This window comes from Equus asinus, chromosome 15 (genome assembly GCF_041296235.1).
Source record: "Equus asinus isolate D_3611 breed Donkey chromosome 15, EquAss-T2T_v2, whole genome shotgun sequence".
NCBI lineage: Eukaryota > Metazoa > Chordata > Mammalia > Perissodactyla > Equidae > Equus > Equus asinus.
Window position 1 is genome coordinate 26009570 of NC_091804.1, and position 24720 is coordinate 26034289.

Here is a 24720-nt window from a genome sequence, read left to right on the forward strand (position 1 = left end):
TCTGTTCTGGGCTTAGGAGAAAAATTCTTTTGTGTGTTTGTTTTGTTTTTCCCCATCAGCAATTTAGTCTTTGGCCTCATATCTTCCCCAAGCTGAGATAGCCATACTTGTGGGCTACAGGTTTGCCCAGGACCCTTAATCTCAGTAGAGATCCCTTTGCATCCAGAGGTGATGCTCCTCGTGATTCTTACCACATATCTTTGAGTTCTTTCTTCCTTTTAGGTCAGACTTCACGCCCTTAGCCTTTCCCTGAGTGAAATCCCTTGCCTTTGGTGACCAAGGATCTGTGCTAGAGGGCTGTCTGTTGATCTAGGGCTAAATCTGGATTTGGGATCAGTTTATGGCTGGTATTAAGGATACAGTTTGAGGTCAGGGACAAGGAGCTCTGAAAATAGGATTCCTCTTCCTTCGCATATCTCAGCACAGACTAGAGCCACCTAATGAAATGCCTGGTCTTGGCCCCTACATTAACTAGTTACCTGGCCAGCCCCAAGAAACATGATGGGGAGGGAGAGAGGGCAGCCCTAGAAGCAGACTAAAGGCTTCATTGATGCTGTGAGTCATCTCATGGTTCTGTTAGAATCAAAGTTCCCCATGTTCTAGTGACCTCCTCTCAGCCTAAATGCCTGTTCAGTCAGCAGACACTGGGTGCTATGTTAAGTACTGCAAGGGATACAGAGTTGAATAAGACACAATCCCTGCCCCTGAGAAGCTTAGAATTGTGGGGGAGTGGAGAGGCAGTGGTGGGTGACTGACAGCCATATATATGACTTATTTTGTAAGGCAGAACAAGCAAAGACTTCTCACAGGTGTTGGCATTTGAGCTTGTCCCTGAATAGGTAATATTGGCGGAGAAATGGAGAGGGCATTGCAGGTGTTAGGGAACAGCATGGGGAAAGGTAGGAAGTTGCTAGGTGATAGCCCACTGTGGTTGGAGTATAGTGTGCAGGGAAGGATTTGGTAGAGGATGAGGGTAGAGATTAAACTTTATCCTGTAGGCAGAGGGGATGCATTGAGGGTACAGGACTGTGATATGAATGCGTATGATGGGAGACAGGATGTTTGAGACAATAGGTTAGAATAGGTGTCAGCAGACAGTGGCCTGTGGGCTGAATCCAGTCTGCTGCTGCTTTTCATAAAGTTATACTGGAATACAGCCACACTTGTTTATTCATCTATGGACTGCTTTCATACTACAGTGGCAGAGTTGAATACTAGAGACTCTTATAGCCCATAAAGCCTAAAATACTGTCTGGCCACGTACAGAAAGTTTGCTGACCTCTGAGTTAGAAGGTAATTATGAAAGTTTTCTAAGAAAAGATAAATGTCAGGACTAGGCCTGAAGTGGATCGGAGGTTTGTCAAATGAGACTTTTCAGAAGGGACAGCATGATTTAGTGGAGAATGCCTGCCCTACCTACCTCTCAAAACTTTGTAATGGTCAAATTTGCTGAAAGTCACCATGGTCACAAAAAAAAACACAGGATGTAGTCAAGTCCTGATTTGCCCTTATTATCTGTGTGACCTTGGGCAAATCATTTAACTTTGCAGAAGTTCAAGTGAAAAAAGAAGAGACTCAATCAGGTTCTTCCTCATGTCGCAGAGCTCTTATTCTGCCACTTCAGTATACTTCACCCCCAGTTTATAAGTCTGAGGACCATCTAATGGGAAAGACAAATATCCTAGAAAACCTGGAACATAGTTTAAATTGGGAAGTTGGAGATAGGTGGGCGGAAGCTTTTGAACACCCGGAGCAGCTGGTGTTGTGGGAGAGGGGGCTCATGATGCTTTGAGGACGCCCTGTACTCTCCCCCTCCCCTAAGTGCTGGCATTTGTTCTGGCCAGGTTGAACTTATTTCTACCCTTCAACTTCCAGAGCATATTAGGCCCCTGCAAAACTAAAGGCTGGATGTATTTCTCAATCACTTTTCCCAGCCAGAAACTGCATAAGTACCACTTGACATCCCTTGTGTGTCTCTCCGTGCCACTACACTGAACTCCCTATGCCTCACTCTTTTTCCTAGAACATTGCATCTATCTAGCCTGTAGGACAGAAAAACCACTAGATGAAGAGGCCACAGTGGTCAGTTGCAAACTCGTTTCTCCCTTCAGCTTACTGTGTGACCTCAGCCAATTTGTTTCATGTTTCTGGCCCTTCTGTAGGCTCCAGTACAAATGACTTTAGCCGCTCCTTGGAATTTCGGATTTCTTCTCTAAGACCCCAACTTCGGATCACAGCCTTTTCTCTTTTTTCTTTCCCCCCATATTCCCCACTCCTTTAAATCTAGAATATTACTATATGCCCACGCCTCTTTTCTTGAAATTTACTACCTTTGTGAAGAGAGTAGTCATATCTCTAGCTGTTTTTACTGGCGGGGTTCCAGGAGTTGGCACTCAGTCTAATTACTGGAGTGGAACAAATCCTGGGGGTCAGGTTCAGCTGATCCTAGAGGTTCAGCAAGGCATGATGTCTCTAGGATGGGCAGTCTAGTTCAGTACAGGAAAACACTTGGCCCTGGGCATCCATGATACAGTAGAGGAAAAAGGGCCAGGTACTGATTGAAGCAATTTACATACTTTTCTTTCATTTATCTCATAATTCTGAGATAGGTGATATCCCTCTGTTACAGATGTGGGAACTTAGTTTTACAGGATCATTCAGTAGACAGTAACTGACTCATTGAGGATACAGGGAAACAACTAACTATTCCCTGTTCCCAAGTAGGGGAGAATGGTAAAAGACACAGACGAGTAATCAGAGTGAGCAAAGTTCTAAGAGGATACATGAGAGCAGTTAAGTAACACTGCTTAAGGATGCAGTGTAGGCAGCAGAGCCAAGGCTCAAATCCAGGTCAGTCTACACGCTGTTTCTACTGTACCATGCTGCCTTCTCTGCAGAAGGGTGGGCAGAGTGGCAAACTCAAGTGCAAGTCCAGGCTGGCAGGCAGTCTCTGGAGAATGGCCACTGGTGGGGAGGCCTGGCCTTGGGTTCAGACCTGGGGCTTTAGTCCTTAGAGGGCCTGAGGTGTCAGGCCAGTGACTAAGGCAGGGGCTCTCATGTGGACCTGGGCCCATTTATAAAATAGAGCACATGATTTTTTGCCCTCTAGAACACGAAGCCTGGTGTTCAGCACTGGCAGTATGTTGGAATGCCACAAGGAGCCCCACAGTCAACTCTGTGGTACAGAACAGGGAGGAAGGGTTGATATCCAGGCCCTGTGGGTAGGGGATAGGAATTAGGGCTAAGGCTATTTTAAATATCTCCTGCCTGGAGTCAGAATTAGTTTGAGGACTGGATTTGAGTTGCTGAATCCCACCTGAAATGATAGAGCTAGGACAGACAGAGGGAAGAGATTTTAGAGGCTGACAGGAGCCAGTCTTCAGGTTAAAAAAATATGCCATATTAGATTCTACAAATTATTCCGTCTTAAAAACTTAACCATTTTATTCTCAGCACAGCCTTTGCAAATGCTGGCTTCTTTTTCCAGAGATTGTCTTCTTTTAGGCGGGCAGGCTGTGGCTAGCTCTGAGCCCTAGCATCTTTCAGTTCTGCTGCTTCACCTTGAGTCCTCTCCTATGAAGCCCCCGATAGTGCTAGATTCAATTTCTTCATCTTTGAAATGCAGGGATTGGACTAGCAGACTGATGTTGTAGTATCCTTTACTCAGGAGCTCCTTTATCCACCAGACCTGATGTTCATTCTTAAGGCTGACTCCGGACCCTGCCCTTGGTATCTACAGTTCTCACATAACTGAGCTGAATTTAAAATCCACAGATTCTTTTTTTGCCTGAGCATCTAATTCTGATTTTAATTTTTGGGTAAAATTGGCATTATCTCTCAGATCCTGGCCTTCCACTCCGGAACCGGAGTTCTTGGGCTGAGGCCGCATGTGCAGAGCATTGTCATTGCTTTTAAAATACCTATTCAAAAACCGATATGTGAACTTGAAACTTAACAGTTCCAGGCTCCACATTTAGGACACCTCCAAAGTCATTTGTACTGTAGGAAGTCTGGATGATGTGGGAAGTGCCCTGATTGGGTATAAGGAGACTGCTGGCCCTGCCGCTGACTTTCTTCTGTGACTTGGGACAGGTCCTCTTCCCCACTCTGGTTTTACCACTTCTTCAGTAAAGTGATAGGGCCTCTTCTAGCTCTGGTCTAATCAGGGACAGAAAGCTGTCTTCTACACAGTTCAGTTGCAGAGCACTGTCTGGCCTAAGCTTTGGTGTGTTGGTTACAGATTACAAAGCCTTAGATTCTTGCTTCGTACTTAGGAAAGGGAAGGGGAACCATCCAACTGTCTCATTAGCATGGAGAAAAGAAAACAATAATTACTTGTGCCTCCCTTGATGTTTCCTGTGGGCTTGGTTCTTCTAGGGAAGGAGGAGGGGAAAACGAGACAGCTTCAGCTGAGAAAAGAGAAATGCTGTTGGCTGCCCAGAAAATGCAGAGGCAAGAATAATTGTCTTGCATGTCTGTTGTATTCTCTGGACATTCCTACAGGCAGCCTAGAGACTTCTTGGATTGAGTTTCATCATTTACGGCATGTATAATGTTCTCATACATGGACATGGATTGCGCTCAAAAACCCTAATGTTACCTATCATTAAGAAACCAGCTGCCCTCCACGGCCTCCTTTTGCGACATACTGGGCATCCTGACACCTGTCTTTGTTGGGGAGTAGAGGAGGGTTTTACTGAGCCATTTTGTGACCATTTTTATTATTTTGTAAGGTCATCTGTGGAACCCCTACGGCAACACAGCCAGTTAGTTTATTATGCCAGGGCCTAGGCAACCAAACAGTAGAGCAGGTCACAAGAGTCAAGGTCAGATATCCTTGTGAGAAGGAAGAATCTGGTAGAACTGCAAGACTGTGGGGTTTGGCCAAGGCTGGGAAAAGCAGGCCTCACAAGGATTGAGGCAATTAGAGTTTTCAGGCCAAGAGGTTAGAGGGCAGCTGGAACAGAACTAACAGATAGATTGGCAAGTGTGGCTCATGGAACCAGGGCTATTTGCTCTGTGGCCAATCTTGTACTCCCTGCTGGATGTGGGCAGTTGTGCTGTGTACCCTCGAGTGCTGGTTGTAGCAGAAGTGGGTCTGAGGCCACCTGCAGGTAAGCTCTGCCTGATTGATCCTGGAGCTGCTGTGCTATGATTATCCTCTGCGGCTGCTCACTTTCTTTGGTTGCCACCCTGGAGGCCTAGAGAACCCAGTTTCCATTTTTCTTCCCCTCTCCCGAGGAAGATAGCACTTGAGTAATACCTCTTTCAGTCAGTCTTCCTGCAGGCCCTGGAGATTGCTCTAAACAGCAAGGATTCTGTAGGGACGTGCTATTTTTAAAAAATTTGTTTTACAAATGTAGGAGATAATTTCTTCTGTCAAAATCTCTCCTTAGTCCCCTGAAGCCCTCCCTTTCTCTTGTCCCAGGCCTTTTGCTTGGCTCCACCCTACCAAAAGCCTTTGACTTTTTCCAGGCCCCATTTCTTCCCCAAATTTTCTCTTAATTCACTTCCTGGCTCTTTCCCCCTAGTTGCCAGCTGTAAATTCCCAGTTTCTATATACTCCTGTACAACCATTTCCCTGTTATAATTGCTACTATTTTTGATGAGGAAGATTAGCCCTGAGCTATCATCTGCCACCAGTCCTCTTTTTGCTGAGGAAGATTGGCCCTGAGCTAACATTTGTGCCCATCTTCCTCTGTTTTATATGCGGGATGCCTGCCACAGCATGGCTTGATAAGCAATGTGTAGGTCTGTGCCTGGGATCCAAACCTGCAAACCCTGGGCCACTGAAGCAGAGCTTGTGAAGTTAACCACTACACCACTGGGTCGGCCCTTCCCTATTATTTTTTTGATGGAATGCTCCAAAATAATAGCCTGGCCCAGGAGAAGGCGTACTTCTTTTCAGACTAACTTGCAGTCATCTGGGCCACAGTAAAGTCCTTCCCAGAAATAGGGACAGTGTACACACCCAGGGCATTGTATATGCTCATTCTTGTGAAGGTGTACCCAGTATAAGGTGTTTTGATCAGGTATTTGAATTCAGCCCATGTACCTCTTATGGCTTCTTGCCTGTTTGTTACAGTCGTAGAACATCTTGTCCTTTAGGGTGTGGTATCCAGTTTGACAAAAGGCCCTGTCTCCTCTCTTAACTGCAACAATGGGCCGAGAGCCCCTTGTTAGGGCCTGGTGAGTCAAGTCTACAACTCTGGAACTTGTTGGTGCACTTGCATTCCACCCCTGCCCATCTTTTCCCCAGGCATGCAAAACCAACAGTTGCTTCCTTAAGTGTAAAATGGGAGAATTTGGTTCATTTCCTAAAAGTTGATTATTGGTGCCTGCTTTAATATGCGGGACGCTCCTTATTTTTGAACACGAGAAAGTGCAAGGTATATAGTAGAAAGAACACAGTCAGACCAGGGTTCCGGTAAGTTCAGTTTCCCAACTGTATGGTTTTAGACAAGTTGCTTTGCTTCTCTGAGGCTCAGTTTCCTGTTGTAAGATGGGGATAATTCTATTGACTTCAAAAGGTTTTTAGGAATAAATGAGAATAATTAAGGCTTTGGGCATCGGGAATGATACATAAAAATGCAAACGTACATGTCTTTCCTTGCTTTTAGGCCTTTTTATTGCTTCCGATTCATCCTTTTGTGGTATTTAAATGGAACAATAATACCACCTATCATTGAGTCACTTATGCCAGGTCCCAAGCTCTAAGGGCTTTCCCATGCTGTCTCATTTATTTCTCCCAAGAACACATTTATGAAGTGGGAACCTTTTTTAAACAAATGTGGAAAACTGAGGCACAAGCTCATGAAGCCAGTAAGAGACAGAGCTGGGATTCAGACCGAGGTTTCTGATTCTAGAGCCTGCGTGTTAACTAATGATCACTAAATTGGTCATTATTACTTTCTTTTTCTTTTCCTGAGCAATATGTGACTTATAGTGGTTCTTATTTTCTCTCTACTTGGACTTGTTGGGATTTGTGTGAATGTAGTTCTTGAGCTTTTTTAGTCTCGGTTGTTGCCTGACTGTCTTTTGATGGAGGTACAGACAGTGACATTGTTAGCCACAGCTCTTCCTAATTCTTTGATTTAGAGCAGATCCCTTCAACTGAAAGGTGGTACAGCCCTCTTTTTTTTTTTTTCTTTAGAGACCCTCCCCTCATTCCTTCTTTACTGTTCATGTCAAACCAACTAGATTCAAGCAGTTAAACTTCTTGTCAATCTTGTTTGATTCATCAGAAGATCCTTCAGAAGAGCAGATGCTGTCACTCTCAATTTATAGATATGGAAACTAAGGTCCAGGAAAGTAAAATGACTTGTCCAAGGTCATATGGTGAATTAGAGGTAGAACTGGAACTAGCCTTTAGGTTTTCTGACTCTCAGCCCAGTGCTCTCTACTAATTTAGTAAGAAGGAAAGATATATGTGTATAATATGCAGATCAGACATAAAGAGGGTTGAGCTGTATTTAGGACCCAGGATCTTGCGAGTTCTGAAGGGACCTTGCCTCCTCCATCCACATATTTACCCCAGTTTATTAATACACATTTGAGGAATTCAGCAGACAGGGAGAAACACTTTCCCCTTAGGGTTCGACAAAGTTTTCATGACAGGGAGCTGTGGGGAAGGGTCCAGGGATGTCATGTTAGTGTCCCTTATGCATAAAGAAGGTTAGACTCCCAGGGCTTGTTAGCCTGGAGTGACTCTTGTAAAAGGAGGAGAGGAATAGGGGAAGAACGTGCATGTCTTTGACCACTGCAGACTTCAGCCCAAACCAGGCAAGGGTTGGGCTGTGGCAGGACGGTGGTGAGAACTGAGGATGGGAGCCCTGAGGAGCTTCACTTTACCTCCTCTGATAGATTTGGTCTGGGGTTTGGGCAAGTAGGTTCCCTTCATTTAAAATTTATGAAGAGAAATTCCTGCTGCTGCTCTTAAAAAATAATCCTTGGTTCTGGAACCAGAAGGAAAAAGAAACCTCTCCCAAAGTCTTGGCCTCAGACCTTTCAGTCCTGCCCAAGCATCCCGTTCCTTTTTGTCTCCTTCCTTACTGTCTCTCCTTTCATCCCTTTCCTCTTTCTCTCTTTTCTCTGTTAAGCTCCCAACTTCCTTTTTTATCCTTTTCTCTCTTCACTGCTTTCCTAACTCTTGAAAACAAAAATGGGAAAAGGGTACCTTCAGCCAACAGAGTAGTAGATAGTTGGTATTATGGATGCTGAGGCTGAGAGTCAGAGCATGGAGCTTGAGATTTTGGACCTTACTTGTAGACCTCAGAACAGAGGTTGATGGTGCAGGTGTTTAGTCATCCATTTATTCACTCACATGTTCCCCAAATACTTAGTGTCTCCTACCTGCCAGGCTTTGTGTCACATACTTGGGCTATTCTGGTTAATAAGACATCAACCTCCTGTAAGATCAGTCTTATGGGGAAGACATAACAGCAGTAAACCTCCTCCCTACTGCCCCCTCATTCAAATCATTGGGTTTTGAGGAAGAAAGAATTTTAGAATTTATCTGGTTCTCCTTTCATGTTGCTGCAATGAAGTAAGGCAGACCATGAAGTAAGTAAGCACACACTAAGGCTTTAGAGTAAAGTAAAGTGGACCTAGGTTCAAATCCTACCTCTGCTACTTACTAGCTGTTTGACCTTGAATGGCAAACTTAGCGTCACTCATCTTCAGTTACCTTGGCTATAAAATGGGCATGGCATCACCTGCTTCACAGGGTATTACGAGGGTTAACAGCATAACACCTAGCCCAGTGCCTGGTGCGTAGTAGCCCATGTCTTTCTGTTACCCTGCATTAAGGCATGGCTTAAGTCCTGCTCCTTCCGTGAAGCTTCTGAGGCCACATCTGGTCAGACTGATTTCTTTCTCCACTTTTACAATACATAGCACTCTTTGAACTGTTAGAGGCTGCCTAATATTGTTAGTAGTCCTTTGCAGGAAATTGACAGAGTCCCACTCTGGGCTACAAGGAGTCTAAGGTTAAGGACTGTTCTCATTCATCCCTGCATCCTCTATAACCCCTAGCCCAGAGCTGTGACCATGACCAGCTAGGCTCAGGAAATACTTTTTGATTGATTGCATAGAAGGCTTGTATATATACGCAGTGTTTTCCAGCTGACAGAACTCTTAAAGAACTGCCTGGGAGTCTCCCATCCTAACTCTTCCCCTTTCCTTTCCTATCACATTGTTTTCACAAAATGCCTATATTGTAGGCAGGATGGGAATTATATCCCCATTTCGTAGCCGAGGAGTCCGAGGCTCAGATAGCATCCAGATCTCTTGTTAGGAGATAGATCCAGAGTAAGATAAGAGTAGCAGGAATGAGAACACAAATCTTAGCTGACTAGGTCTCCATTCTCCGGAAGCAGTAGGAATCTTTAAAAGAAGGAACAGGAGAACTGTAGTTTTGAAACCTTAGTTGATGGTGAGGGCAGAGCTGGATATAGTCACTGCCAGAGATGTTTCAGGAACATGACAGAGAGGGTGGTGAGAAAGGGTTTGGGATGACTTCATCAATTTGCTAGCCTTTGAAGATTAAGAAGAATTTGAATCTGTACAAACGAAGACCAGGCAGTCCAGATCAGACAACAGCTTAGACAAAACTGTGGGAATACTGGAAAACCCACAGTAGAGGTAAGGCAGGCAGATCATGGCATACCTAGAGAGGGAGGCTGAGGTGACTGGGAGCCATGACAGTTTTTTGAGCAGGGGAGTGGCATTAGGAACATTAGTCTAGCAGTGTGGGCCAGGTGATTGGAGCAGGCTGGGCTGGGGGAGACTCATGAAAGAGAGACTAGGGAAGAGGCTACTATAACGATCTGTTCTTGTCAATAAATTTTAAGAAATATTCCAACAGTGCAGGCAAGAGATAACGAGATCCTGAACCAAGAGGAAGTTGACACAGTAGGCAATAAGGAATGGTTTGGATGTAGAAACTTGTCAATTGTGGAAATGAGGGAAGTGGGGGTTAGAAAGCATGAACATTTGGAGTCTAAATACTTGTGAGAATAGTTATACTATTTACTGAACCATGTAGGCTAGGAAATAGGAGATGAGTTCAGTTTGTTGACATGTTGAATGTGAGGGTGCTGATAGTCCATTTCCCTTACCACTCACCCCCTAGTGCCTCTGCCTTTATCCTTTGACCTGGGCCTGTAGAGATCCTTCAGTTCCATGTGTTTGCTGCTTTGTTCCAGGCCTGGTGGCCTCCCCACCCCCTGCCCCATCTCTCCACCAGTGTCTTAGAGCAACTGTCATTGTGTCTCTCAAATAAGATGTGCATGTAAGGTGCTTAGCCCCGGTACCTAGTCTATTTTCAAGTGTTCATTGAATGTTAGTGGCTATTTAAATGGCTATTGTGGTTACCATCATAGCTTTGTCATCACAGTAGCTAGAGATTAGAGAAGCCTCTGGAACTACTTGGCTCAGGAGTCTTTCAACTGGTATTCAGTAAAAAGGCTGGACTACAAGTAGGTGGAGAGGATCTCAGGCTTGGGTATGAATGGGGACTCTCAGCCATGTCAGCTAGGACTAGAGAACATGTTTCTGGTCTTTTTTCTTCTGTTTTTGAGAAGTAGTATAGTGTGTGGTTAAGAGGGCAAGTCCTCGAGGTTGGACTCCTGGGTTCAAGTTCTAGCTCTACCATCTATTAGCTATGTGACTTGTGCAAATTTACTTAACTTCTGTGCCTCAGTTTCCTCACTAGTAAAATGGGGAATACACCACCACACCAGTCCTTACAAGATTGTCATAAAGATTAAATGAGTTAATACAACTAAAGGGTTTGCAACTGCCTGGCATGTACTATTATTCTCCTTGCCCCAGAGACACCTTTATCCCACATTGCAGATAATAAATAGGAGTTTCTCTGTTGTTCAGCCATCCTCACCCAACAGAGGAGGGGGTGAGGGGAGAAACCTGAAACCAATCTCAGAGTGTTTGAAAGTTTGTTGCACCTGGGTTTCAGGTTATCTAAGCCTAGAGGAACTTGACCCAGGAGTGAGACAGAGTTAGAGTTGTCCAGAAGACCCTAGTTCTGTTCCCAGTTCTGCCACTGACTTCCTTTGATCTTGGGCAAGTCACCTAACCTCTGAACCTCAGTTTTCTCATTTGTAAAATAGAGAGTATAATTAATTCTTCCACGTATATCTAGCATCTCATTCTTCCAGTACTACATTCTAGGTATATTGACTTTCTTGTTCCTTAAGCATAACAAGCTTATTTTGCCTAAGGCCTTTGTACTTGCTATTCTCCCTCTCTGAAACACTCTTCCCTCAGATCTTTTCAGATCTTACCCTTCACTTCATTCAGGTCTTTGTCCAGTAGTCACCCCTTGGAGAAGCTGTCCCTGACCATTTTATCTAAAATAGACCTCATTCTCACTCCTTGTCATTCTTTCTTCCCTTACTCTGCTTTATTTTTCTTTATAGCACTTAGCATGACGTGAAGTTATATATTTAATTATTAACTTGTCTTTTGCTAGGATGCAGGCATGTGAAGGCAGGAACTTTAAATGCCTGCACTGACCTAAGTTTGTGCCTGTTTTGAGCAGAACCCTGACTTCTCTCTCTCTTATAGGTGAGCCCTGTTCCCAGAGGTGCTGACCCTGTAACCCAAAAGAGGAAATCACTGGCTGAGCTCAGCCTCGGTACTGGTGAGTAAGGGTGCCTGGGCAAACTCAGACCAAGATACAGGGTAACTAGTTGGGGGCATATTTTTGCCCTTAGTATAGATAACTTACAAGTGATTGCTCTCCTACTCCATGTCTAAGATTGGCATAGGCAGCCTCCTGTACTGGGAAGAGATGGTCTGGGATCATTCGCCATGAATAAGGCAAAGCAGGTTTACTTAAGTTCCTTCTGGCTTCTGCCAGCTGCTTTCTGCTGGGGAGTATCCTGGGCCTGGCAGCTAAATCCATCCTCCCACAAGCTCTCTTAAAATGACCTCATAGCCCTTAGAGACTTTCTTGATTTCTTGACTGGAAGGACATTCTTGACTGTGACCTACCAAGCCCATAGGTTAGCTTTAGAAAATCCTATAGTTTCAGCTGTCCTGCAGAATGTAATTGTGAACGGTGGTGAGGTTGGAATGATAGAGTAATGCTGTGTGAAGGGGAAGTCAGGAGAAGCTTAGAGGGAAGACCACAGATGGTGAGACAGGAAGGGAAGTCAACACATTAAGAACCAATTATGTTGTGGATCTCATCTAGACAAAACCCCATTTTATAGATGAGGGAATTGAAGCTCAGGAAGCTGAAATAATTTGCCCAGGGTTCACACCTAGGAATCCATAAAGCTGATGCCAGAACCCAGGTCAGTCTAACTGTAAATACCAGTTTTCTTCCTGACTTGGCAGGCTTTCCTTAGACTGCTAATCTCCCTGGGATCCAGATTTTTCTTACAAAGTTTATGAAGACAGACCTCCTTAGGGATTCAGGAAGGAGGTCCACTTATTTGAGGGACCCAGAAGGGCAGGCAGGAGTTGTGGGTCCCTTCTGAGCAATGGTATTTCTAGTGAGAGGGCCAAGAGGCTGAAAGATAGGAAGAACCTTCAAGCAGGCAGAGACCCAGGCTAAATAAGACTTGAAGGGGAAGAAAACATCTGTAATGTGTGGGATGCCATAAACACTTTGGCCAGCAAAGATAGGGACCTGGAGAGCTGGGTTGGAGTTGAGAAACCTGGGTTTTTATTTTCTTTCGACATTTGCCCTTGGATAATCTCCATTTACCTATTTGTAAGATTGGAGTGCCTCCCTCCACCGTCAGTGTCTGTTATGTGTACACCAATCGTGGAGGATGTTGTAGAGAATCAAATGAGAAATGCAAGTTGGAAAGCTTTGTAAATTGTAAAGCAGCATGACCAAAATGAGGGAAAGTGAGAAGGAAGCATTATAAGTATCCCTGGCATCTCAGTCCCTGACCTGTATGCCAGCCCCCTCCCCAAAGGTGTAAAAGGGAGGATTTTTTTCGTGAAATTTGCACTGTAAATCTTTTCCCATGCCCTCTCCTTCTTCTTCTGCAGGCCCTACCCGATGCTCAAGCTTTCCACAAGGGAAAGAATTCCAGGGCACAGAGACAAAGCTAGGCAGCATCGGCAGCTATAATTTGCAGCATGTGGGCTGCAGAGTGCAGGTTTAAATGCACTCACACGGCCTGATTCCAAGGCCACTGCCAGCACAGATATTAAAGCAGTTTTCAAGAGCCCATCCCCAGCATGTGTCTGCACTCACTGACTAGCACCACTGAGGTGTTGCTTTGTTCCCTACTGTCATCTCAGAAGAGGAAGGCTATTCTTGTTTTGGCCCTAGGTTCCCTGCTCACCCCCAACCCGACTCTTCAACTGTGAGTGAAAAAGGCACTTATGCTGTAGCCTCATATCTTATCAGAGGCCATGGTCATTCCAGTTTTCCCACCATCTCTCTCTTGCCGTCGGCCAGTGAAATCGGTCATTCTCTTCACAGTTTGTAACAATAGACATTCTGTTCTTCCCTCTTTCTGCCTGAGAATGCACACAGGAGTCTGTCCCCCAACTGGTGCTCTTGGAATCCACACTCGTCAACCTTCCCTCTTTTCTGAATCTCCAGGTTCTTGCTGCCACCTCTTTTTGTCTGGTTATTCTAAAGTTCTGTAGCTTCTGGCCTTTCCACGGCCTGGGTGCTAAGCTTGGGTCTTGTTCTTGTAACAAGTGCTCTGTGAAGAAGTTCAACTATTGACTATTTTAAAATATGAATGATTCCATGTAAGAAAGTGCATAATATAGGGATGTCCATATAGTAGCTTATTTATCTAACATCCTCAATTTTCCAGAGCCCAACTAAAAAGCAAGAAAGAAGCAAAGCATTGTCATTCTTAAGCCCTTACACAGCACTAATTTATTGCTGTTTTTACATGTTGTTATAACAATTTAGCAATCTGATTTCTGAACATCAGTCAGATTTATAGCAGCATATAAGAAAGGGGGAGGAGCTGCTATATTAACAGCAGCTAGAGCTGAAAGCTAGTAGTAAGGGAGGGGTGAAAGAAGAATGATAAGAAAGAAGTTAAAATGAGTATGGAGGCCATTTAATTGAGGGGCACTAACCCTACAGAAATCTATGTGCTTCAGTAAGGTGGCGCTAGGTAATTTTTAAGCTAGTTCTAGGTTCCTCTTGAAGGCTAGATTTATCAGAAAATGTTAAATTAATTATTTGTGGTGTCTATTATCAGGTGCAATACTCAATGCTCTACATAAATCGATCTCATTTTCATAGCAGCTTGGGAGGTAGGTGGTAGTCTCATATAAATTACTGAGATTTGGAGAGGGACACACAAGCAGTAATTGGAAGAGCCAAGCTTAGAACCCTGAAGAGTCTGGCTCCAGAGAACTGAGTTTTTTCTATTATCCTACATTGGCTCTTTCGCTTTCACCTAAAATCTTGGTGCTTCTCAGCCTCTTGGGCCACTGGTTCCCCCCCTCTCTCCTTTTATTGATTCTCCTGTACAAAAATTTTCTTTTTAAATATTCATTGATGTAGTATTTATTGCGTGTTCACTATGTGCTAGGCACAGTTTTAAGTGTTTGAAATGTAGCAGTGAAGAAAATAGTTTTCTCTCTGTAATTTAAATTCTAGTGGAGGAAAACAGGTAAACAAATGTATACATATGAAGAAAAATAAAGCAAGGCAAGGGAATAGGGAGGGAATTGCATGATGAAAGAAGGCCTCTGTGAGAAAATAAAATCTGTGCAGAAATATGCAGGAACTGAAGTAGTGAGCTGTGTGTATATCTTGGAGAATAACATTCCAGGCATAGAGTTCAGCAAGTTCAGAGGCCCTGAAACAGGAGGATGCTTATTGTGTTTGAGGCACAGGAGGAGGCCAGTGTGGCTAGAGATGAAGTGAGCAAGAGGGAGAGTAGAGTATGGAGAGGAAATCACAATGGTAGACAGGGACCCAGATCATTTAGGGCTTTATTTTGAGTGGAATAGGAAGCCACTGGAGAGTTTTGAGTAGAGGAATGACATAATCTGACATCCATTAAAAAAAAAGTCCCTCTGCCTGATTGCACTGGCTAGGATCTCCAGTACGTTGTTGAATAGAATTGGTGAGAGCAGATACTCTTACCTTGTTCCTAGTTTTAGGTTGAAAGTGTTCAGTCTTTCACCATTAAGTACAGCGTTAGCCGTAGGGTTTTTGTAGATGACTTTTATCAGGCTAAGTTCCCTTCTGTTCCTAGTTTAGTGAGCAGTTTTATTATGGATGGATGTTGGATTTTGTTTATTGTGTGGTTTTTGTCCTTTATTCTACTAAGGCAGCAGTACATTAATTGATTTTTGGGTGTTAATCCAAGCTTGTGTTTCTAGAATAAATCCCACTTGGTCACAGTGTATATCCTTTTTATATGGTGTTGGATTTGGTTTGCTAATAGTTTGTTGAAGATTTTTGTGTCTGTATTCATGAGGGATATTGGTTGGCAGTTTTCTTTTCTTGTGATGTCTTTGTCTGGTTTTGGTATCAGGATAATACTGGCCTCATAGAATGGATTGGAGAGTGTTCCCGCCTCCTCTTCCACTTGAAGCCGTGTGGGCCTGGGCTTCTCTGTTGAAGATTTTTTATTACTAATTCACTGTGTCTATTTTTCTTTGTTATAGGTCTACTCAGATTTTCTATTACTTTTTGAGTTACTTCTGATAATTTTTGTTTAAGTTGTCTAACTTCTTCGCTTAAAGTTGTCCATAGTACGTACTTATAATCCTTTTAACTTCTGTAAGGTCAGTAGTGATATACCCTTTTTTATTCCTGGTTTTGGCAATTTGTATCTTCTCTCTTTTCTTCATGGTTAGTCTTACTAAAGGTTTGTCAATTTTGTTGATCTTTTCAAAGAATCAACTTTTGGTTTCATCGTTTTTCCTAGTCCATTGATTTCTTACTTTAATCTTATCTTCTAACTTAAACTTGCTTTGAGTTTAGTTTGCTCTTCTTTTTCTAGTCTCTTAAGGCTAAGGTCATTTTTTTAAGGCACTGTGCAGCCCATACAAAACTCTTCTTCAGGCTTGACTGACCTGTGGGATGTCAGTTTGCTCCTGATGTAGTGGCCTCTGGAGAAGTATCTGGAGCCTCAGAGAGGACCTAACTCAGAAACAATGGGAGAGACAAGTGGTCTGCAATGTAATGCGTTACTAGCATGAAGAGGGGATTGGGCTAGACCTGTGGCGCTGAGTAGCCTGGATCCTGCCTGTCCTAAGTCGCCAGTGGGCAGGCGTGTGCTTCATGTGGGAGTTGAGGGAGGTGGCAGCAGGAAGTCAGGTAACACATGGAAAGCTGGAGCTCTCCAGGCTTCTGAGATTTTGCCAGAGCTGGAGGAGACAGCTGTCCACCTCACAGGCTTCAGAGCCTTCCAGATGGCTTTGGAGGCCAGTAGAATATCTCTGTTGCCTGTTCATGACTGAGATTCTAAGCAGAGATTTGTTTCCATTAAAGAAATAAGGCTTAAATGCAGATCTCATAGGTAACATTGAGGTTACCTCAATGAGCAACGCCTGGGCTTGCTAGGTACTTATTTGTAGCCTTTAGTTTCCTTATCTATAGACAAGGAATAACAGTTTCTACTCAGCCAACTTTGTGAGGCATGTTTCAAATCAGTGCTATATAAAACTGTTAGATACTGTACGAATATAAGGGACTATTAATGTTAGTGATTATGGTGATAGGGACCTAGGACAGAGTCTGATAAGGTCCAGGATCAGTAGTAGTGCATCATCCTTCAAGTTGTGGAGATGAATGTCTGACCAAAGTGGACTTTGTAGCTTAGTAAGGCAAATGGTTCATTGTCTGCCAGTGTAATCATCTGATGACTCCTAGAGAAGTCTATGGAGAAAATCTGAGGGAGGCCACCAGAGCAGCTCATATAAGAAGCAGCTGTCCCTGTTCTCTCCCCACCCAGGAATTTTGCCCACATTTTATTACTTTGGTTCCAGAAATAGTTGGCTTTCTTCAGGGTTGCTGTCACGGGAAAGCAGTAAGTTCCAGCTCACCTGGGGGGAAGGAGCAGTGTGCAAAAGGCTCTGAGTCCCTCCTTCCTTCCCCAGTTTTCATTAAAACTAAAGAGGATCTTTCTGTCTCTCTGAAGCAGCAAGCCAGACAGAAGAGGGACTGACAGGTCCTATAGGTCAGATCAGCTGGAGGGCAGTTCTAAGGATGTTGGCTCTGGCAGAGAGGCAGGGTCCTGAGCCTAAGAATAAAGCCAAGAGATCAAAAATCCAAGATGGAAAACAGTAATAGATTAGGAAACGAAGGTCCATCGGCAACTATGGTGCTAGAATCCTGAAATGAGTAGAACATGAATAAAGGTGACTTATGATCCAATGGGGCAGATGCAGAAACAAAACAAAACAGAACTATCCTACAAAAGACCACATTAACACAAAAGCAGAAATTGCTTCTTTTGAATTGTCATTTTTTATAATCTGAGTCTCCACTCTCTGCCACTGCCCTCATTGCCCCGCCCCCCTCATCTCCCCAGTTAGCATAATCTGTCAAGAGTTACTGTAATAAGTGCTTAGGACAAGGGACGAAAGTTACCTATGGTATAACTGATGTTTGGGAAGATTAATTAACTGCGTCTTTCCCACCATTCTGTATATTCTTAGAAACCTTAAGCCATATGATGCTGGAGAAACAGAGGAAACTCTAAAGCCAAAGGTTTGAATCCTTGCTCTGACATTTATTTCTATGTGGACTAACCTCTCTGAATTTTACTTTTCTCATCTGCAAAATGGAAACAATAATGTCTGTATGGTTGTTGTGATGCTAATAGGAGATGATGAAAAAAATGCCTGGCCTGGATTGGTGTTCGTCCACCAGTGATTGAAATAAATTCTGATACCATGTGTTCAGTATTAGATTGTAGTAGAAGGTGAGTATTGTGACCCAGGCTCTTAACCCTATTGTACTAACTCAACCTTGGGAAAACGTTTAATGTCTCTGGGCCTGAGTTTCCTCAGCTCTAAAAAGAAGAAATGAGGTAGAAAGTGGATCTATAATTGCTGATAATTCTTCCAGTTCTGTGCCTCCAAAAGGCACATTGATCTGTAGTTCAAAGGCATCAAAGAGTCAAGAGGAAAAAAAAAAGTTAAGAGGAGGCCAAAGGAGAAGGCTTAGTAGCTTCAGTACTACTTAAGGCTGCAGCAGGGATAGTTACAAAGAAAGAGCCATTATCTACAATGAGAACGTGTTGGAAGTGTCTGCTTGTTTGCTGCAGGGGCAGTGACCTACCTGTTTAACCCAGCATTTGGAAAAGAAATATCAAAGAGAAGATCAGAATGGCCTGGAAGGTTGGAGACTGAGTAGATAGCAAGTATGAGAGAGACCAAGAGGCATAGGACCCAGTTTGTGCTCTATTAGCCATTTTTTTGGTGTTTGCAGTCAAGCTGTTTCTCTCTTTGCAGCCTCCGTATCCCCATCTGTAAAATGAATTAGTCAGGTGATGTATTCTCCAAGGGCCTCTTCAGGGCTTTCTAAATTTCACTGTCCACTGTCTTCTGGCTCTCAAGTTGTGTTTGTATCCCAGCTTTTGTCCTAGATGTTGAGGATTTCATTTATATGAGAAGGCTTCTTAACTAGCCAGACTTTGTCTAGCCAAAGAGTATTTAGAATGCTCTTGAAACCATAATTTCAGGCCACTAACAATCATAAATTTTCAAGTTCAGAAAGGCCTTATTCCACCTGGTCCAACCCCATCATTTAACACTGAGAGATAATGCAGCAGGGTAGAAAGACTAAAGGCTTTGACAGCAGATCTTGAATTCAAATTCCTACCAGTACTAGCTTAATCTCTCTGAGCCATAATATCATCATCTGAAAATGAGGCTAGTGATAATAGAGTAGGCATATGCAGAATTATTGTTACTTGGAGGAGGAGAGGAAAAAACTGAAGCCTGAGAGATGAAGTCATGTGCTCAGGGTCGAGTTCAGACCAGAACTGAAGTGTCTTGTGTCTCATTCCAGGGTTTACTTCTCCTCTGGAGCCAAGGTCAGTTGTACCCATATGTATGTAATAGCAAAGATTAGTACTGAAAGCAGGTCAGCTTTCTTAACATCTCCGCCAAAAGCCTTCTTAATTCCCCTGTGGCGTGTGTCAATAACACAGCCCGTACTTGTTTTAGAAACAAGCTCTTTATAAGCACTCCTGTTTGGTTTGCTTTGGCTGGTACAGGATCCAGATGCTCTTAGCATAGCACAACAGACTCTCCAAATCCGCCCATTCCCATTTGTGAGCCACTCGCAGCTCTGATCTGCTGGCTGAGGTTTGTCCCCAAGTCCTCCCTACCTGCCATGTGAATCACATTCCCTTGTCTTTTGCTATTTGTCCTTTCCTTCTTGGTGGAAGTAACATTTATTGCGTGCCTACTGTGTGGCAGGTATTGTGATAGGTACTTTAAATGGATTGTCTCTTTTAATCTTTGTAACTCATTAAGTTATTAATAGCTCCAGACGGAAAAGTTGAGGCACAGTGAAGTAAATGAATTTGCCTGTTGTCACATACCTAGTCTGTGAAAGAACTGGGGTTTGAACTCAGGTCCACCTGACCCCATAGACTCCATGCACTTAGTATACTAAGCTCTTTCCTGAGTACCATACTGCCTCTCTGGCCTCAGCCTTTCCAGGAAGGTAGAGTGTTCAGGAGTGCCCAGGAAGGGACATTCAATGGCTTTAGTATAATGAGAATATAGAATATCTTTCATGCCTTCAGTGTATTTTCTCATGAATTTCTGCTCTGCCCTGCCTCAAGCCAACCTCTCCAGGACCCAGATATGTGACCCGGAGATCCAGAGTATTAAATGAGAGGCCAGGTTTCCATCTTCAACCTGGAACACCAAGTCCCTAGTGAAAAGTGTACTTGTCATTTTCAAAGTTGAATGAGGGCAATATTTCAAGCAATAAGCCCCTACTTGTATGCCCACCTCTGAAATGCAGGGAGGGAAGACAAAGGGCCTATACATCTCAAGCTTGGTGAGCCTCCTTTAGGGACCTGGCAGGAGAGGAGACACATATGTAAAAGATTTTGGAGTAAGATTATTCTAATAGGTCCTCAAATCTGTACTTGTTTTTCAGTTTACAGAGCACTTTACTTGCAGAGATCTTACTGTAAGGAAACTGAAGACACCTGCCTTTATGTGGTAGAGCCAGAGGCTAGAGTCCAAATCCTTAGTCTTGATAAGGCCAGTGAGTCTAAGCAGTCCCTCAAAGGGTTCTGTCCCTGACCTTGGGCCCCACCTAATCGTCAGTTGCAAAAGGGGCAGGCCCTTAGTCTCTGCCCTTTTTCCTCTGCCCGCTTGTCCCCTCCTTCACCTATTTCTACTCAACTGCTAGGGCCTTCTTAATGAGACCTTCTTCTAGTGATACATTTTGAGGCATAGGGTAAAAGGAGATATTTTTGACTCTGTATTTTCCCCAGGGTCATTTGCTATAAAATGATGGAATTTTAGGATATCAGAGTGGGAAGGGACCTTAACTAACAGTCATCAAGTTTACAGAGGACCCCTTTATTTAAATGTATATTTTGATATCTGAAACAGAGCTGCTCTGTTTGAAGTGACAGCGAGGGGCCCAGAGTCTACCAGTTCAGCCTCTCCATTATCCTCGCCAAAGACAGCCCCTGAGGCATCTACCTTAAACCCGCAGGGTTCCCAAGAACACAGTTTGTAAAACAACACTGACCTAGACCGACTTGCCCATTTTATAATTGTGAAATTGAGTGAATTAGTGGCAAGTCTCCTGACTCTCAGCGTGATGCCCCTTCTGATACACTGAGCTTTATGTCATTATGTCATTTCATAAGTTACCACCTGTTCCACTTAACATCCTATGCCTGGATGTCAGGCTTCTGTTACCTCCTGGCATCTGGCACCTGTAAAGTAGGCAGGCCTATGGATATATGTACTTTGTCAGGGCATAATTCTTATACATATGGTGAGCCCTTGTCAAGTTTTGTCCAACTCATTAATGTAGGAACGAGCAGAAAGAGAACAGCTGAGAAACTGGATTTACGTTGTTAGTGGAAAAAGGATTGCTGAAATTTGATTGCTAAATTAGATCCAAAATTGATTAACGTCCTAATGAAAACATAACCTTTTTTTTTTTTCTGCTTTATCTCTCCACCCCCCCCATACGTAGTTGTATATCTTAGTTGTGGGTCCTTCTAGTTGTGGCTAACCTTTTTCTAAAGCAGAGAAATGTAATCTTCATCGCGTGCAAAAAGTGCACCATATCAATTTTCTACACATTAACCTCCAACTTTGCAGAGGGGTTTTTTTTTTTTTTGAGCAAGATTTGCGCTGAGCTAACATCTGTGCCAGTCTTCCTCTATTTTGTATGTGGGATGCCTCCACAGCATGACTGATGAGTGGAGTAGGTCTGTGCCAGGATCCAAACCTGCGAACCCAGGTTGCCGAAGCAGAGTGCATGGAACTTGAAGCCCTTGGCCATAGGGCCGCCCCCTAACTTTGCAGAGTTTTAAACATTTGGGCTCTAACCATTTGTCAAACAAAATTCCATTCTCCAAGAGTAATCAGATGACTCTCAGATGCATATTAACAAATGTTCCAACATGACTTTAAAAGATCAACAGTCATCTTTTTGCCTTACTTTCAAGTTTTGGTTAATTTTCCGTAACGTACCACCACTGAAAATGATTAGAGCCTCTTGTATTGAAGCCAGCTAGAGCTGTCCCAACCCAGGAAGGCACCTTTCTGCTCAGGGCACAGACCTGACTTCTTTGCTGGAGCTTCTGCAGGTAGTAGCCATCAGCAACATCTTGAGCTCTCTCCTACAGCCCTCCTCACTGGCCTGGAATTTGATGTTTATTAATCCTAGACTTGCCTGTTTTCCTTCCGCTGGGCAAGGAGACTTTTCCCCTACTCTTAGTTACCCTCAGGGCCATTTTGGATGCAAAGAGGTTACAGAGTTCCATCTGGAGGAAGTTTGTTTTGAGCACGGAGTTCTGCTCAGGTAGAGTAGGCAACTGCTGCCATTATGTGGTTTTGTCTCTGAACGTGTTTTGCCCATTCTTCTGATTCCCACTGCTACCATCTAAAGCCAGATCTTAATCCTCTCTCACTGGGACTATTTTAACTGTCAACTAACTTGTCTCCCCACCTCCAGTCTTTGCTGCTGAAATATTACCTCCTTTCTCTCTCCATGGGTTTTAAGATACAGATCTTATTCCTATCACTTCCCTGCTCATAAAACCTTTAGAATAAATCCAGTCTCATTAGCATGACATTCAAGGTTCTGCAAAGACTATTTCTCCCCTTTCTTTCCATCCTTTTCTCCAGCAGTCTCTTCTTCAGGCTCTCTGTTCCTTAGGAGTTCATACTAGTGGGTAGAAATATTAGGGAAACCAGCTTTTGGACAGTATGAAGGAAAAACTACCTGATCAAGTCTGCCAGCGAAGGTTAGGAAATGTTCTTAGTTGTAGTGCCATGTTAACATCCAATTTGATAAATATTTGTGCCAGGTACAGGGATAGGTCCTTAGGGATAAGAAGAATGCAAGCTCATGGTCAGGGCCTTCGGAGCCCATAGTTGGTCAAGGAGGACAGACAGGTAAAGTAGACTACAGTGCTGATCACTATAATGGAATCATGTGGAGTACTTTGGAAACATGGAGGAGGAGAACACTAACTGCCTGAGACATCAAGGAAGGCTTCACAAAAGGTGATATTTGAGTTGGACTTGAAAGATGAGACATTTGACAATTGTGAAATATGAGGTATTTGGCAGTTGTGAAGCAGAGTCTGTAGGTTCTAAGCAGAGACCAGTGAGGACAAAGACACAGAAGCTTACATGTGTGTTTCAGAAAAGAGTAAACAGCCTAATGTAGCCAGAATATAGGATTTCAGGAATGGAGTGTGGTTAGGGTTAAAGTTATCCAAGTAAGTTGGAGCTAGACTGTGTAAGGCCTAATATTCTAGGCTAAGGAAATACTGTGTGTGTACTCTGTTTCACACATAGCATACCATAATGATTCTTGAATTAAGTGATATGTATTTGTCTATTTGTGCATATGAGTAAGCTGTGTGTTAGGATGTGTGTGTGACATTTGGAGATGGTTTTTGAAGATCTACTTAGGCAAACAAATATGAAAAATAGAACCAAAATGACAGGTTAGACCTAAGCTCATCTGGACTTGAACTTCTGAGATACTCACCAGTTCCATGAACCCATGAATTAATCATAGCATGCCAGAATGGGAAGGACTTTAGGGACTAATAGTTCATCCACCCATCCGTGCAGTTATCCATTCAACAAATGCCCGATATTACTCTTGTAGCTGAGGTATGGTAGTGAACAAAACAAAGACTGGCTTTGTGGAACTTGTTTTAATGGGGGAGACAGAAAATGAGTAAGTCATTACTTATTATATCATTTCATATGTGTTATGAAGAAAGATAAGCAGAAGTAAGGGGTTAAAAAGTGGCCAGGGAAGGCCTCTCGGAGGAAAAAGATCATTTCCAGTTGAGAGAAGAGCAGGACGAGGCCCCAAGGCAAGTGCGTGTTTGTAGAAAAACCGGAAGGCAGGCAGTGTGGCTGGAGCGACACCTTGAGGGGGGAAGAAGCAGAAGATAAGGTCGGAGAGGGGATAGCTGAGGCCAGAACATATAGGGTCCTGAGGTCCATTTGGCCAGTGAGAAAATGAGGCTGATAGCCAAGGCCACACAGCAAGTTAGTAGCAAGGCCAGGATTGGTACTACCCTGGTTCAGCTTCCCTTCTTTTGCTTCCCTGCTGTCTTCTGACTTATACCCAAGATTAAGTTGAATCCCACTTAATTCCTTCATTCTCTTCTCCCTCACCCAGCTTTCTTTCCCTCCCCTTGTCCCCAGGGCTCCTGTCACACCATTGTTTTGTTTCATTTCAGGCTGCTTTGTTTAATCACAGCATTAGTAGCATTTATTTCTCAGACCCACATTTGCACACGTGACCTGGTAATAGAATGATTCCTGAAAGTCAAAGCTTGAGGTCTTTGGACATCTTTTAGTTCAACTCCCTGGTATTAGGAACTCAGAGAGGACAAGTGGCGTGCCCAAGGCCACTTATCTAGTTAGTGGCAGAACTTGATTTCCTTAGCCTCCTAGTCTCTGGCTCTCTATTTTCTCCATGCTACCTCCTTTTCTTTAGTGTCCAGCAAAAGGGAGTCAAATTGTGGCCCACATAGTCGGCAAGAGCAGCTAGCATTCAGTGGCCCTCTGCCACCTGCTCTTACTTTAGCTTTCTGTTTGGTTTCTGTCATGTGAATTTACTGTTTTATTCTGGCCAGGGTCTTTGAACTACCACCCTTTGCAAAGACGAGATCTTGCAAAATCCTGCACCCTTATGCTACCCCCACCCTGAGCTGGGCAGCCAGCTCTTAACCTCCAGTCTGTTACTGGGGTTGTCTTTGAAGCCCAGCCCCAGTCTTGTCTCTGGAGAAGCAATGTAGAAAGAACATAGGGTTCGGAGTTGGATATATCTGGATTTGAATCTGGGCTTTGGCACATACTGGGACATCGTAATCTTGGACAAGTTACTTGACCTCTGAGAGCAGTTTTCTCATCTGTAAAATGGAGATGTTAATACCTGCTTGATGGGGCCACTGGAAAGATTATTTAAGGTATTATATGTATACACCTCAAGCATTCCCTGAAGAGAAACTTCCTTACTCTTCCTCAAAGGCCCATCCTGAATGCCCTCTCCCT

At 43.6% G+C, this 24720-nt stretch overlaps 1 protein-coding gene across 15 annotated transcripts in view; it reads left to right on the top strand.

The window, feature by feature from the left end:
- Window positions 1-24720, top strand: part of RALY (RALY heterogeneous nuclear ribonucleoprotein) — a 79049-nt gene that overhangs the window by 22397 nt on the left and 31932 nt on the right. For 11 of the 15 annotated variants that reach the window (XM_070485777.1, XM_070485785.1, XM_070485779.1 and 8 more), the window contains exon 2: window positions 11587-11662. The exons of the other annotated variants lie outside the window; for them this stretch is intronic. The gene's annotated coding sequence lies outside the window, so the exon portion shown is untranslated. The remainder of the gene's footprint in view (window positions 1-11586; window positions 11663-24720) is intronic. 15 annotated transcript variants of the gene reach the window in all.